The sequence below is a fragment of the Balaenoptera physalus genome, assembly GCF_965194825.1.
Source record: "Balaenoptera physalus genome assembly, chromosome: 1".
Lineage (NCBI taxonomy): Eukaryota > Metazoa > Chordata > Mammalia > Artiodactyla > Balaenopteridae > Balaenoptera > Balaenoptera physalus.
In genome coordinates, this window is record NC_138882.1 from 51062854 (window position 1) to 51075622 (window position 12769).

Below are 12769 nucleotides of genomic sequence, written 5' to 3' on the forward strand. Positions count from 1 at the left end.
AAATTTAATCTGCATACCAACAGTGATTCATGCATGAGGGTGGCAAGTGCACAAGAAAAATGAAAAATAAATGGACTTTCCCACCGGCGTTTTTTAGCAATTGAAGCAATTTTCCTGATTGTGGGATTTATACCGATGGTAAGTGGAAGTTGCTCCTTATTACCTCTCTCCCCTGGCGCACAGCCAGCGGGACCCTCATTGAGGGGACTGCGTGCACCCCCTGGGCCCACAGGGCTCTCCCCGCGTGGCCCAGTCCTGAGGGGCGCCCCCACCCCAACTTCTGCTCAGAGCCAGCGGGCCCAGAATAAGGCGCCGTCCTGTGGGGCTGCAGATGTGATGACGACACTGTCCTGAGTGTCCAGATCTCAGACCAGCCAGAGTCACAGGTGAGGCAGCCACGGCCTGGAGAGGCCACACAACTTGTCCTGTGACGAGCAATAATGAGATGGCCGCGGCTAAAACTCCCGGGTCCCAAACGAGGTAAAACTGTGAACCCGGCTGCTACACGGAACCAATAGTCTAACCAACCTGACCAAATCTGAAGGATGCTGGGGGCGGGGGCAGAGCAGGACACCGGCCAAGGAAGAGGTTTCCGAGGAATTTTCTAGTCAGCATTCCCTTCATCCTATCGCTGAGCCCCTACTGTGTGCGGGGCCCTGCCCGCTCGGGTGCAAACTGCACTGGCCTTGCTCACCAGAAGGACAATCTCTCTCTGGTCAGCCCTGCCTGCTAGGCCTCCAGGGACAGCCGGTCTCCCCGGGAAAAGCAGCTGGAGCTGATCCAAAAGACAAAGAAAACACAAGGGAGGACTTGCTAATGGCTAACGTTACTTTCCTTCTCAGAGCAACCTCACTGGCAATGCTCTTATCTCTGCCCAACGAGCAGCAGGCAAGCCACAAAGACCCACCGAAGGAGTGAATGAATGCACGCAGGGAGGAATGAGTGCACTAACTGCTCCTTCAAGCACGTGTCCGAAGCAGGCGGGGAAGGATTAGCACTCACCATAATAACTGCAGCTCCTGGCAAAAGCTCTCCTAAGAAGGGAACTGAACCCCCCATTGAAATGAGGCTCGAAGTTTACAAAAACATAAACTTACCACCCCACTTTGCTCTCATCATTGCACTCATTCCACAGATGTCTCCTGAGTGCCCAACCTGAAAGGCGGGGATTATGATGCCTTCTGACGAATGAGAAACTGAGGCTCAGATGGGTGAGGGGCCGGCCTCGGCTCACACAGGCAAAGAGTAAAAAGACCAGGATTTGAACTCGGTGCTTCTGACAGCACAGCTGGCGCACGGTGGGCGTCAAAGGCAGCAAACATCACGGAGCAGCCAGCCGTGGTGCCTCTACTCTGGACTGGAAGTGGGTTCCAGGGGCCCTGTGCCCCTCAGGCATCCCCAGCTGCTCTGAGCCGCCGAGCATGCGGCTCCCAGGCCTGCGATGCGGGGCTGCCCCCAGGGGCCACCTCAACACACCAACTGGTCTTACCAACGCCTTCCTGCACCTGTAGGTCAGGCGTGAGGGGCCTGGGCTTCCAGAAATGCACTGGACGTCATGGCTGACATTCAGGGGCTGCCCCCGCCCCTGGGAACAGGGCCAGGCCTGTGTCCTTGGCCTCCCCCTCTGCTCCCGTGCTCAGCCTGAGTCCCCTCTGCCCATTCATCTGTCCACCCCGGCTGCTCTCGACAGGCCTGCCTGGCCCGCTCTCCACTTCAGGGTGTCTGGATACTGCAGGAAGGGTGACACGCAGGCCTGGCAGGCACCACATCTTCTAGAAACAGGCGCATGTAAATCCTACACCGCAGACGTTCCAGCACGTTCCTGATTTTAAGTTCTGACCCGCCATCAGGCCAGGTGCCATATTCTGGTCACCAACACGATTAAAGATCAGCTCCCATTTACCAAGCACCTGCTGTGCGCCTGCGTGGTATGTACCTCCTGTTTACCAAGCACCTGCCGTGCGCCTGCGTGGTACGTAACCTCGCTTGAGCCTCGCCAGCGGCCTCAGGACACACCGCTACCTCCCCGGGGCAGTCACTGTCACCCCGGCCCATGCCCCACCCCGGGGCGAGTTTCCCTCCTGCCTCACTGTCGCTCTCACTGTCCCTGCTGCCGTAATTCTCAGTGGCGTCAGTGTCCCCAGAGCGGTCCCTCCTGCCCCTGCCCTCTCATTTCCTTGGCCTCTTCTCCTGAAAGGCATGGCCTCCACCTTTCCTCAGCCACTCACGCCCATGGTCCACCCCGGACCGTGTCACCAGGAACTGCGGCGCCTCCAGGAATAACTGCCAACCTTCGCACCATCCTGTCCTTCCAGCTCAGTCCCCGCAGCAGCCCGACGCCCACAGTCCTGCAACCCGGCCCCTCTCACTGCCCCTCCCTCCCCTCGTGGCCTCACGTCCCCCCCTTACCCAGCAAAGACGCCGTGGTCCACCTTAGGAATCCCTCTCGCGCCCACACCCCGAACCCGCGTCCCGCTCTCGGTCCTCCGCTTCCTCCGTGCAGCACCGGGCGTCCGACAGGGCCGAGGGAAACACACCACCTCCCTGACCGGGCTCCCCTTAAGTTCAGGCTCTGGACCTCAAGAGGGCCCGGGAAAGCACAGGGCACTTCCCTAGTGCATTAGCCCTCCCACCTTCCCATACCTTCTCTCTCTCAAGCCCCTCATCCTCCGCCTCAGCTGGCGGCCTGGCCTCCTATTTCCGGGAGAAAAAAGGAGCTCTAAGCAAAGGCCTGCCAGGACTCCCACTGTCCCGTCCACACATACCCCACCCCCGCCCCGCCGCCACTTGCCCAGGTCTCTCGGCTTCCTACAGCTGACTCGGCTGTGCTCCTGGTCAAGGCCGACCGCCCGCCTGGGCGCAGGGTCCACTCCTTCCTGCCTAATAAGATCATTCACCCAGCAACTGGCCCCCTTGCCACCCACATCATTAACTTCCCCTCTCTACCACATCTACCCAGCAGCGTACAGCATGCTATTATCAATAGTTCTGCCACTTAAAAAAATAAAACCTCTCTTGACCCTACACCTCCTTGCATCTACCATCCCTTTCTCTACTCCCCTTGGAGCAAAATCCCACAAAAAAGGGGTCTCTAGGCAGGGTCTCTAATGCCCCCCGCTCTCAGTCTTCTCTTGAATCCACTCCGTTGGTTAATTTCATGGGCAACCAGATGTTTACTCAAACATTTTCCTGGGTGTGTCTGGAAGCCGTTTTGGACAGATTAACATCTGAATCAGTCGATGGAGTAAAGCAGATTGCCCTCCTCAATGTGATGGGCCTCATCCAATCAGGTGAAGACCTGAAGAGAACAGAAAGGCTGGCCCTCCCAAGAGTGAGAGTGAACTCGCCTTGCCTGACTGCCGGGAGCTGGGACGTCGGTCTTTTCCTGCCTTTAGACTCGAACTGAAATGCTGGCCCTTCCTGGGTCTCAAGCCTGCCATCTTTTGGATTGGGACTTATACCATCAGCTCTCCTGGGTCTCCAGCCTGCTGCCTGCAGATCTTGGGGCTTCTCAGCCTCCAAAATCATGTGAGCCAATCCTTAAATTAAATCTCTTTACACACACACACACACACACACACACCCTGTTGGTTGCATTTCTATGGAAAACCCTGAATAATACATGCTCCAGTCAAGGTGCCACTGACAAATCAACCCCAACTGCACTTGACCAGGTCAGCACAGCCCCAGCATTGCTGAGTCCAGTGGTCAGGTCTAACCTTCCCTGACCTTCCACCACATCGGCCACCCCTCTTCCTTAGAACGCTGCGCTCACTTGGCCTCAGGACCCGGCTCTCCTGGTTCTGCTCCTTCCTCGGACAGCCCTTCCTCCACCTCCCACACCTCTTCTCTGTCCACCCTACACCCCTGGGGATTCTACTTCCACCTCCAAGCCCAGATCCAACTCCAGATGGGTACATCCCATGACGTCCTCAGCATCTCGACTTGGACACCCAAGACCAAACTCCTGATCCAGACGCAGATCCCAGCATCTGTTCCTCCAGTGACCTTCCCCATCTCAGAGAAGGGTGATTTCATTCTTCCAGTTGCTCAGGCCGACAGCCTCGGACACCCGCATCTGATCTGTGAGCAAATCTCATTGGCACCACTCAAAATTATGCCAAGACCTGGACCACCCCTCGCCGTCTCCACCACTGCCTCCCCAGCTGAGGCCACCCTCTCCCCTTGCCCACAGCTCCCCTAAAGCATCCCCTGGCTGCAGCCCTTACCCCACCGTCTATCCTCCACACAGTGACCCTGAGTCGGACCATCTCACTCCCCTGCTCAAAACCTTCCAGTGGCTCCCCTCTCACTCAGAGTAAAAGCCAAAGTCCCCTAACTGGCCTCTAAGATCCTGCACCATCCGGCCTGCTTCCTGGGCTCGGAGCTCTTTCCCCAGATATCTACATGGCTCACTCCTGCATTTTCTACAGGTCTCCCCTCAGATGTATCCTTCTCAGGGGGCAGTCCTTAACCACCTCCCCTGCACCCCACCCCAGCACTTCCTTTCCCTTCTCTAAAGCACTCATCTCCCATGGATGTACTGTGCATTTCGTTCGTTTATCGTATTGTCTTTTCCCCTCTCTAGAAGGCGAGCTCCGTGACAGCAGGGCTGGATCTCTTTGGTTCACCAGTGGACCCAGCGCCTGGAGCAGTGCCTGGCCTGGGATATGTGTTCAGTGACTATTTGGTCATACGTAGTGAATGACCCACTCCTATGGTATGCATTAATGCACATTCCCCCATTTGCAGATGAGGAAACAAGTTCAGAGAGGGTAAGAAACGTTCCAGAGGCCTCACAGCCATAGACAGTGGAGCTGGGATTTGAACCCAATGTTCTTCCTTTCTCTGGGCCGTTGGGAGCAGTCAGCGGAAGCCAGCCCGGACCCATGCCAGCCTCCCACGTGTGGGAGCTGCCACAGTGCGGTGCACTGTCCCGAGGAAACAAAATACCACACAACTTAATTTTATGCTTTAATTGCTTGGTGGTGATTTACTGCCGGCCATATATTTTTCTCCCAGTTGACACTTCCCTCCATGTATTTCTTTTATCTATCACCACACTTGACAGGTAAGTTGCTGATATTTACTGTTACTGTATGTACCAATATTTCCAACATATATCACCACCATAGCCATGTCACGGCAAACAGAGTTCTGCCCCAGAACGGTCAGCCTTCTCCAGACATAGACGGGGGCCATATTTGGAGAAGGCCTGACACTGGAGAAAGTTAGAGCCTTAGAGAATACAGACACAGCTCCCCCATACACATACTCACACACACTCACAAACTGCCCCTCAGGCTCTGCTTTTTGTTTTTAATATAATGTTTTTCTTTTCAACGAGCGTTCAATATTACTTTGAGATGAATACAACGGGAAAAGCTTTAGAACCAGTGATCTAGTCCAACCTCCTCATTTAACACAGAAGCAAACTGGGGAAGCCCAGAGAGGGTCAGGGGCTTGCCCAAGATCACACAGCCCAGTTAGTGGCAGAAAAAGGTCTACAGCCCAACTCTCCCTTCCCCCAGCCATCCTTCCCCGCTTTCCCTGCTGGGGGGAGATTTGCTTCCCAAGAGGCAATGGGACGTGTAGGATCTGACCCTCTTCTACGAGAGTGCAGCCCAGCTCTCTTAATTTTTGTGAACATGCATTAAGCAGTCAGTATGCACCAGGGGATTTCACGTGAGCTATTTCATTGAAAGCGCACAACAGCCCTTATCGGTAGCTATTATTATTCCCTTTTCACAGATGGGACAGGCTGCCAGCTGGCCCAACAACGTCGTCCCTCCTTCCCACTCCTCTCCTCTAGGCACCTAATCGGCTCTCCTTACTCCAGACTAATTCTTCTCTGCCAAGGTGTTAGCCCAGCTGTCACCAAATTACCATGTGCAGAAGTGCCACCTAGGATGTTTGCTTAGAAGCAGAAAATCCACCCCAGACTCCTGATTCTGGGCCCAGAACCCACACTTTTAACAAGCCCCACATGGATGACCCCAGTACAGCTGTGGCATGGACCATTCTCTGAGAAACCCTGCGTAATGGACGCTCTTGGCCCCCTTGCAGCACCTGCAGCTTGCTTGTTGATTCTTGAGCCCTTCAAGAGCTAAGGGCTCATTCTCAACAGTGGTGCAGCAGACACGGGGACAGGCAGGCAGCAGCACGGACGTTCGGGGACACAGGCCCCATCCCACCCCCTCCCACCATACCCCCGGCCAGCCCGCTGCATGGACCCATGATGCCCGCCACAGGGTCCAAGGCTGGTCTGTGGCTTCTCCGAAAGTGGCGCTTCCAGGGGCACCAACAGACCCCAGGAGCCAGATAGACAAGTCAGAGACTGGCTCTCCCCGGACCTTCGTGTGACCTCGGCCAGAGAATCAGCAGGAAACGTGGTGGAGCCAGGCCACGGGTTCCTGAGCGCTGGGCTCGGGGGATTCAGGAGCCACAGGGGCAACATGGCCAAAGATGGGCTGCAGCAGGAAGGCATAGACTGGCAGAGAGGGGATCGAGAGGGGAAGGACAGCAGATTAGAAAAGCTTCCAGCGGTGCAGAGGTGTGGTGACAGGGGCCCGAGAGAGGAGAGAGGCAGTGGGAATGGAAAGAAAGGGCCTTTTGGAGGTGGGACCCCGTGTCTCAGTACCTGAATGGCTGGGGGTGGGAAGTAAAGGAGGGAGGAGTTTGAGCCCCAGTGATTAAGGGAACGGGACTTGCTGCTGCCGGCTGGTGTGTTTTAAGCTGCCCCCATCTCCCATTCCCATGTCACCCCATCCCTCTTTGCCTGGGGACCATGTTTCCACAGCCCAGATGCCATCTGACTCCCAGGCTGATTTGCAACTATTTGGTTCCAAACAGATTCTCCCAAGGCAGAAAGGTCTCCAGTATGCAGCTTCCAGAGATGTCAGGAGGCCTTCACTGAGAGCCTGGGCTCTGGGAGGGTGGGCAGGCGCAGCTGAACGGGAGGCCTCCGGGGCAGGCAGACAGGTAATCCGTGGACTCATCACCGCCTGATATACCGCCTCAGGTCCCAGGGGGAACTGCTCAGCTAAGTAATTGCTTCTGCCTTGATTACAGGCCTTCGCAAATGACTGTGGGCCTGGTCCCACCAGTGTTTGAATCTTACAAATGTCCGCACGCACAGCTACTATCTGGACCATCTGATCGTTACCTTAAGAGGTTTAATTTGCTTAGCGAGGGAATTAGACTATAAACTATTCGGAAATTATGGAAAGTCACACGTCAAAGAGACCCTCCCCTTGTGAGTTCTTCAAGCACATTTTGCTAGAGTGTGTGTGTGTGTGTGTGTGTGTGTGTGTGTGTGTGTGTGTGTGTGTGTGTGTATGTCCTAACAGGTGTGTGGTTATCAAAAATAACAAGTGGCTCAGTAAGAACCTGGCCCCAGATTGGGCCACAACCAACCCCAGAACTGAAGTGGCCTCTTCCTGGGGCCACAGAGTACAAGCTAGCTAGAGGCGGCCACACAAGCACAGGCGGGACCCTCCCGCCAGAGCTGGGAACCCCGCTTTGGGAAGTGAAGGCTGAGGGCTGCGGTCACTGCCACAGAGCTCTGGACCACACAGGGAGGGATGGTCTCCTGTGGGGAAGACTCACGGCAGCTCCGCACACCGAGAGGTAGACGATTGTTCCAATCCCCTGACCTGCCATTGCCACTGGACAGGCCCCACCTCCCTCCCCAGGACCCCTGTCTGGCCCAAGGCCTTTTGTAGCCTCTGCCCCAGGACCCTCCTTTTCTCTGTTTTTTCTCCTCCCTACATAGATATGCTGTCATGGCCTTAATAGGAATAGCTACCAATAATGATGGCTACTGAGCACTTCATTTTACTCAGCCCTCATAGTAACTTTTGAAAAGTAGACATTTTTATTCCCATTCCTTTTTCGAGATGGGAGAGTGAGACTCAGAGAGGTCTAATGCCCCAAATTCACACTGAGCCTGGATTCAAACCCGGCGCTTGCTCCCTCTTCAACGTCCACCTCGGAGAGAGGTTTCTGGGCCCTTATCGGCCCATCAGGCCCATATTGCCTGATGTCCTGTGGGCGTCTGCCCAGCTGAAGGATGGAGGCCCTGGTCACCGGAGTGAGTGGCCCAAGGTCACTAATGAAGACCTGGCCAGAGCCAGCAAAACTACCCTGCAGCCGGGCCAAACACAGAGCGAGCCGGAGCTGAAACAGGCTGTTCTGAACGGCGGGGATAAATCAGCAGCTCCCGGGCTCCCAAGGACGCCGCTTACCTGCCCTGGGCTGACAGCCAGGCTGACTGCCTGGAGACTGACTGGCTGGGGGAGGGGACACAGCTCCCCAGTGACAACAGCACAGCAGCCCTCCATCCCGCTGGGTCCCCGCAGTGCCAGGCAGGTGAGGGCCTCAGGGGCAGGGAGACACCCCCAGAGAAGCATGAAGTTTTAGACAGGACCCCCCGGAGTGGCAGTCACCCCAGAATGCCTCCGACTCTTCCCCACGGCCCCCTCTGGCAGGCAGATGCCAGCACACACACCTGGCGGCCAGGGCGTGGCTTGAAGCTCCCCACGAGCCTGGGATGTTCTTAAAGGCTGTGCTTTACCTTAAAAATGTACACGGACTCTTGCCCTTTCTTTGATTCTATAGCTGTTTGTTTTCATATTATAATAATCACTGGTTCGTTTCTCAAGTCTTCATGTAAATCGGCATGGCATCTTTGTCCCCGGCCCACTGCCATGTACCCTCTCCACCTGCCAGGCTACCCCCGCCTCCATCTGAGGAGTTCTAGGCCTTTAAAAGTCATCTCAGTGGGAAGGTCTCAAAGCTGGAGGGAGCAGCGGGCAGGAGAGGTCAGCTCAGGCCCAGCCTGGGGGAGAAATCTGACAGCTAGTCCTCCAAGGCCGCAGGCCAGGTGAACACATCCAGGGCCAGAAACCCAGAGATACAGCACCGAGCATGAAGCACCCAGCAGTGCTAGACACAGTTTACACACTATCTTCTTCCCATTTCATAGCAACTCTGTGGGCTAGAATGTCACCTCTTAACAGATAAGGGAATGAGGTTTTCAGGAAGGCCTAGTCACTTGTTTGCTGACAAACAGCCGGTAAAACACAGGACAGGAATTCAATCAAGCTCCTTTTGGGTTCACCAGACCACTCGACTGATAAAATAACTCCCCTTTGCGAAATGCTACTGTGTACCAGGTCTTCTAAAGCAGCCACCATTAGCGTTCCCATTTTTCCTGCAGAGGACACTGGAGCTCAGAGATGTCAAGGAACTTGCCTAAGGACCCCAGCACTTGAACCAGTTCCTGGAGCGGAAAACCTGTTTTCACCACACCTCAGAGTAAGGGAGCTGCCAGGCTCATCCCAGGACCAAGTCAGTGATGAAAAGGGGGACCGGGAAGCCCAAATCCCAGACCCCTGCTCTCCCCAGGCTCTAGTCCTTTTGCAAGGAGCCAGGGATCCTCCACATGCTGGATGCACAGTCCAGAAAAGACCTGCTCAGCAAATGCAACCCAAGGAGTTGTTGGCTCCCTGGCTTGCGATTCAAATTGTAATAATCTTAGAAGCATGCTGTATTAGTCAACTAAGCCTCTCCTCTCAGGCCCCAGATGTTATTTCCTTTGGAGAAGGGGAGCCAAGGACCCAAGAGTCAAAACAACAAACAACAGCAAAAATCAGCCAATGTTACTGAGCAAGACAGAGTTTAACAGCCCCCGCCCTTCAAACAACATAACAACCACAGAGTACAACCTTCCAACAGTACTTCTTTCTGCCTGTGCACACACCAACATCGCCCTCTGCTGCCAGTCACCAGTACGACCATGTCTCGCAGGCTGGAAGCTAGTGGGAGCCAACCTCCAGCTTTCCTCTCTGTCCTCCCCCCACTTCTGGGGTATTACACACCTCCAGCGGGGCACTCCTCACATTACAGTCTTGAGTCACAAAGCTTCACACAGAATAAAAGATGTCCCTGGAATTGTGCAAAGCAGTGGCCCTGCCCCTTGTTATAGGCAAAGGGATTTAAAATATTGATTCTGGAACTTAGAACCACACTGTTGATCGGTGAGGTCAATGAATCCTGCCCTCTGCCTCCGAGCCGGGCTTTAGGGCAGAGATCATAAAAGAACACTGCTTTTTCTTTTTTTCTTTTTCTCTTTTACTTCAAGGAGCATAGAGAAGATGCCTCTGACCAGGCATCTTCCAAGTGCCACAGGCACAAGTGACGGGCAAATTCAAGTGCATGGCCCCTGCTGGCCCTCTCTCGAGGCTGCTGGTGGTGACACCTGCAGCCTGGTGTGCGATGAGGGAGGGACCTGGCCTGCCTGGGACTGCCCTCCCCTCCTGCCCCACCTCTTGTTCTCTTTGCTCCCATTGTCCCTCTGCACATGTGCCATCTGAAAGCAGGTGCCTGGTGACCTTTAATGAGCTGTAATGAGGAGCAGACCCACCCATTCTGTGGCCAGATCACAGCCGGAGCCCCAAGTGGGCAGCAGGTCCCAAGACCCCTGTGGATGGGAGGCGAGGCCACTCTGACCGTAGACAATTCTCCCTCCCTGTCCTCACCGAGGGCTGTGACTTGCTATACCAAACTGTACTGCAGATGTGCCTTCCTGTACCAAACAGCCATGGTCCCCAAAAGCTGGGCGAGGCCTGACTGCCTGTAAATCCATGTGGCCTCCCTAGGGCTTCAGAAGTGCCCGATCTTCGTGTCTGATTGCCCCTCCATTGGCAGTGGGGAGAATCACTTCAGTTTTAAATTTCTCTCCACCCAGCAGCCGCATCACAGAGTTAATGACCTGGTTTCAGCACTGAATATGCGGCCAGCTCCCCTGCTTTACAGGAGGATCCAGTCCTGAGAGGGGGCCACTTTAGGAAGCAGAGCAGTCCTGTGAAAGGAGAAGAACTGGGGCTAAATAACGGAGGCATCCTGGGCCTCTGTGACTCGCAGGATGCCAAGCTGGGTACGGAAGAAACTGGTCCCCACAGCGCGTTGTGAATTCACTATGTAATCTACTCTCTGTGGCATCAAACCCAGCGATGGCCTGTGGGCAAGGCTCGGGGCCAGGTGCGTGGGGAAGACAGAAAAATGAGTGACTAATAAGCCTTTCCTCAAGCCAACAGGGAAGATCAAGCAGGTGCGTGAGGAATGAGCAAAGCAAGCAGCTCGTGCTGAGTCATCGGGAGAGACAAGGGGCAAGGTGGCCAGGCCACTGAGGAGCTGGACTCACCGTCATGGAAGGATGGGGAGACCTTGAGAGGGTGGACCTCATCCCTGGACGATGAAATAGCTGTGAAGTGGGGCATCTTGCTGGGGGCATCGGGTACCCAAGGAAAGCAGTGAGCTGGATGGGAGGCTGGGCACAGGGTGGAAGGCTCTGGTGGCACAGTGCTTCTGGGATATTCTGTAGGCGGAGGGGGCCCTGCCGAAGGAGCTGGGGTCGGGGTATCAGGAGCTGAGCTGTGAGGGGGGACGCTGGTCTGGTGGGGAGGTGTGTGGGCAGCAAGGGGTGGGGAGATGAGTAGGGACATTACTGATAAGCAAGGCCATGGAGACAGGGGTCCAGGGCAACGGCCTGGGTGAGTAATTGTCACTTTTATTTCTGGTCTTGGGCTAACGGCTCATAGGCCTGTGCTAATCCCTCCTTAGCCCGTACCCTGGGCTCCTTCCGGGTCTAGAGCGACCCTCTTTCCTTACCACTACTTCTCCCAAACCCAAACCTACACTTCAGCCGCTGCCACCTCCCTTTCCCATACCCGGAGGCAGCCAGTCGAGGTCCAAACATCAGATAGGGCCCTAGGGCAAGGCCGGGGCTCGAAGGAGCTTCTCCGGTGACAGAGCCCTAGGTCTGTGGTCCTGACAGGCCTTGCCTGAACCCCAGGCAGAATTCCGACCCAGGGACATCTCAGCACCTATCCTGTCCCCAGACGGGCAAGAAGGCAACATGGCCTCTTGCTCATCCCTGGAGCTCACCGAGGATTTCCAAATAGGAGGACGATGCGCTGGCCCTGGAAGCAGGGACAGCTTAGCAAACCCCGACGGCCAGGCCCACCCGCCTACTTCCTCCTGCCTTGCCCCCCGCCACACACGATGACACTCGTCCCACCCAGGGGCCCATAAGAGCTGCCATGGTGCTTGGCCACGGCATCCATGAGGGAGGAAGGTAGAAGCAAACGTGTTGCTGAGAAAGGATGTGGGTAGAGGGGACGGAACCACGTAAGTGCCAAAATAAAGGCAACAAGGTGAGGGTCAGAGGTGGGGAAAGCAAAAGGAAGATTGGGAGAAAGGGGAACAGCCCACAAAAAAGACTTAGAGGAAGAAGCAGGGGCCCATCGCTCAACTGGAACCATCAAGGGTTCACTGGGTGTGCCTGTGCTAGTTCCTCCCCCCCCCCCAGGGAGCTCAGACATGCCCACACACACACAGACATGTGCCCACACACACACACACACACACGCACACACACACACTCCCAAGGAGAGAGCAGTGCTTATTTGACCAAAGTGTGATGGTGACAATGAGTGCTACCTTCTGAACACAAGCCATGGAGGCAGCCCCTGTGGTTACCAAGATCGTCTTTAAAGTGCTTTTCGACTCATGTTGGACTAACCAAATTTGAGAATCCTCAGAAATTCAAATCACTTATTCCCCGCAGTTAAACCTTGGGGAGGATTTGTGAGAAATCATGTTCTGTATCAGGACTGGCACTTCTCCCTATTTCTCCTCCCTGTCTCCAGAAAACACGTCCTCTGAAGGATGCACACCATCTCTCCAGGGCTTGTTCATTTGTGCC

General features: G+C 55.2%; 1 protein-coding gene across 1 annotated transcript in view; it reads right to left on the bottom strand.

The window, feature by feature from the left end:
• The window catches only part of LHX4 (LIM homeobox 4), a 42895-nt gene that overhangs the window by 10989 nt on the left and 19137 nt on the right, over positions 1–12769 (bottom strand). The window lies entirely within an intron of this gene.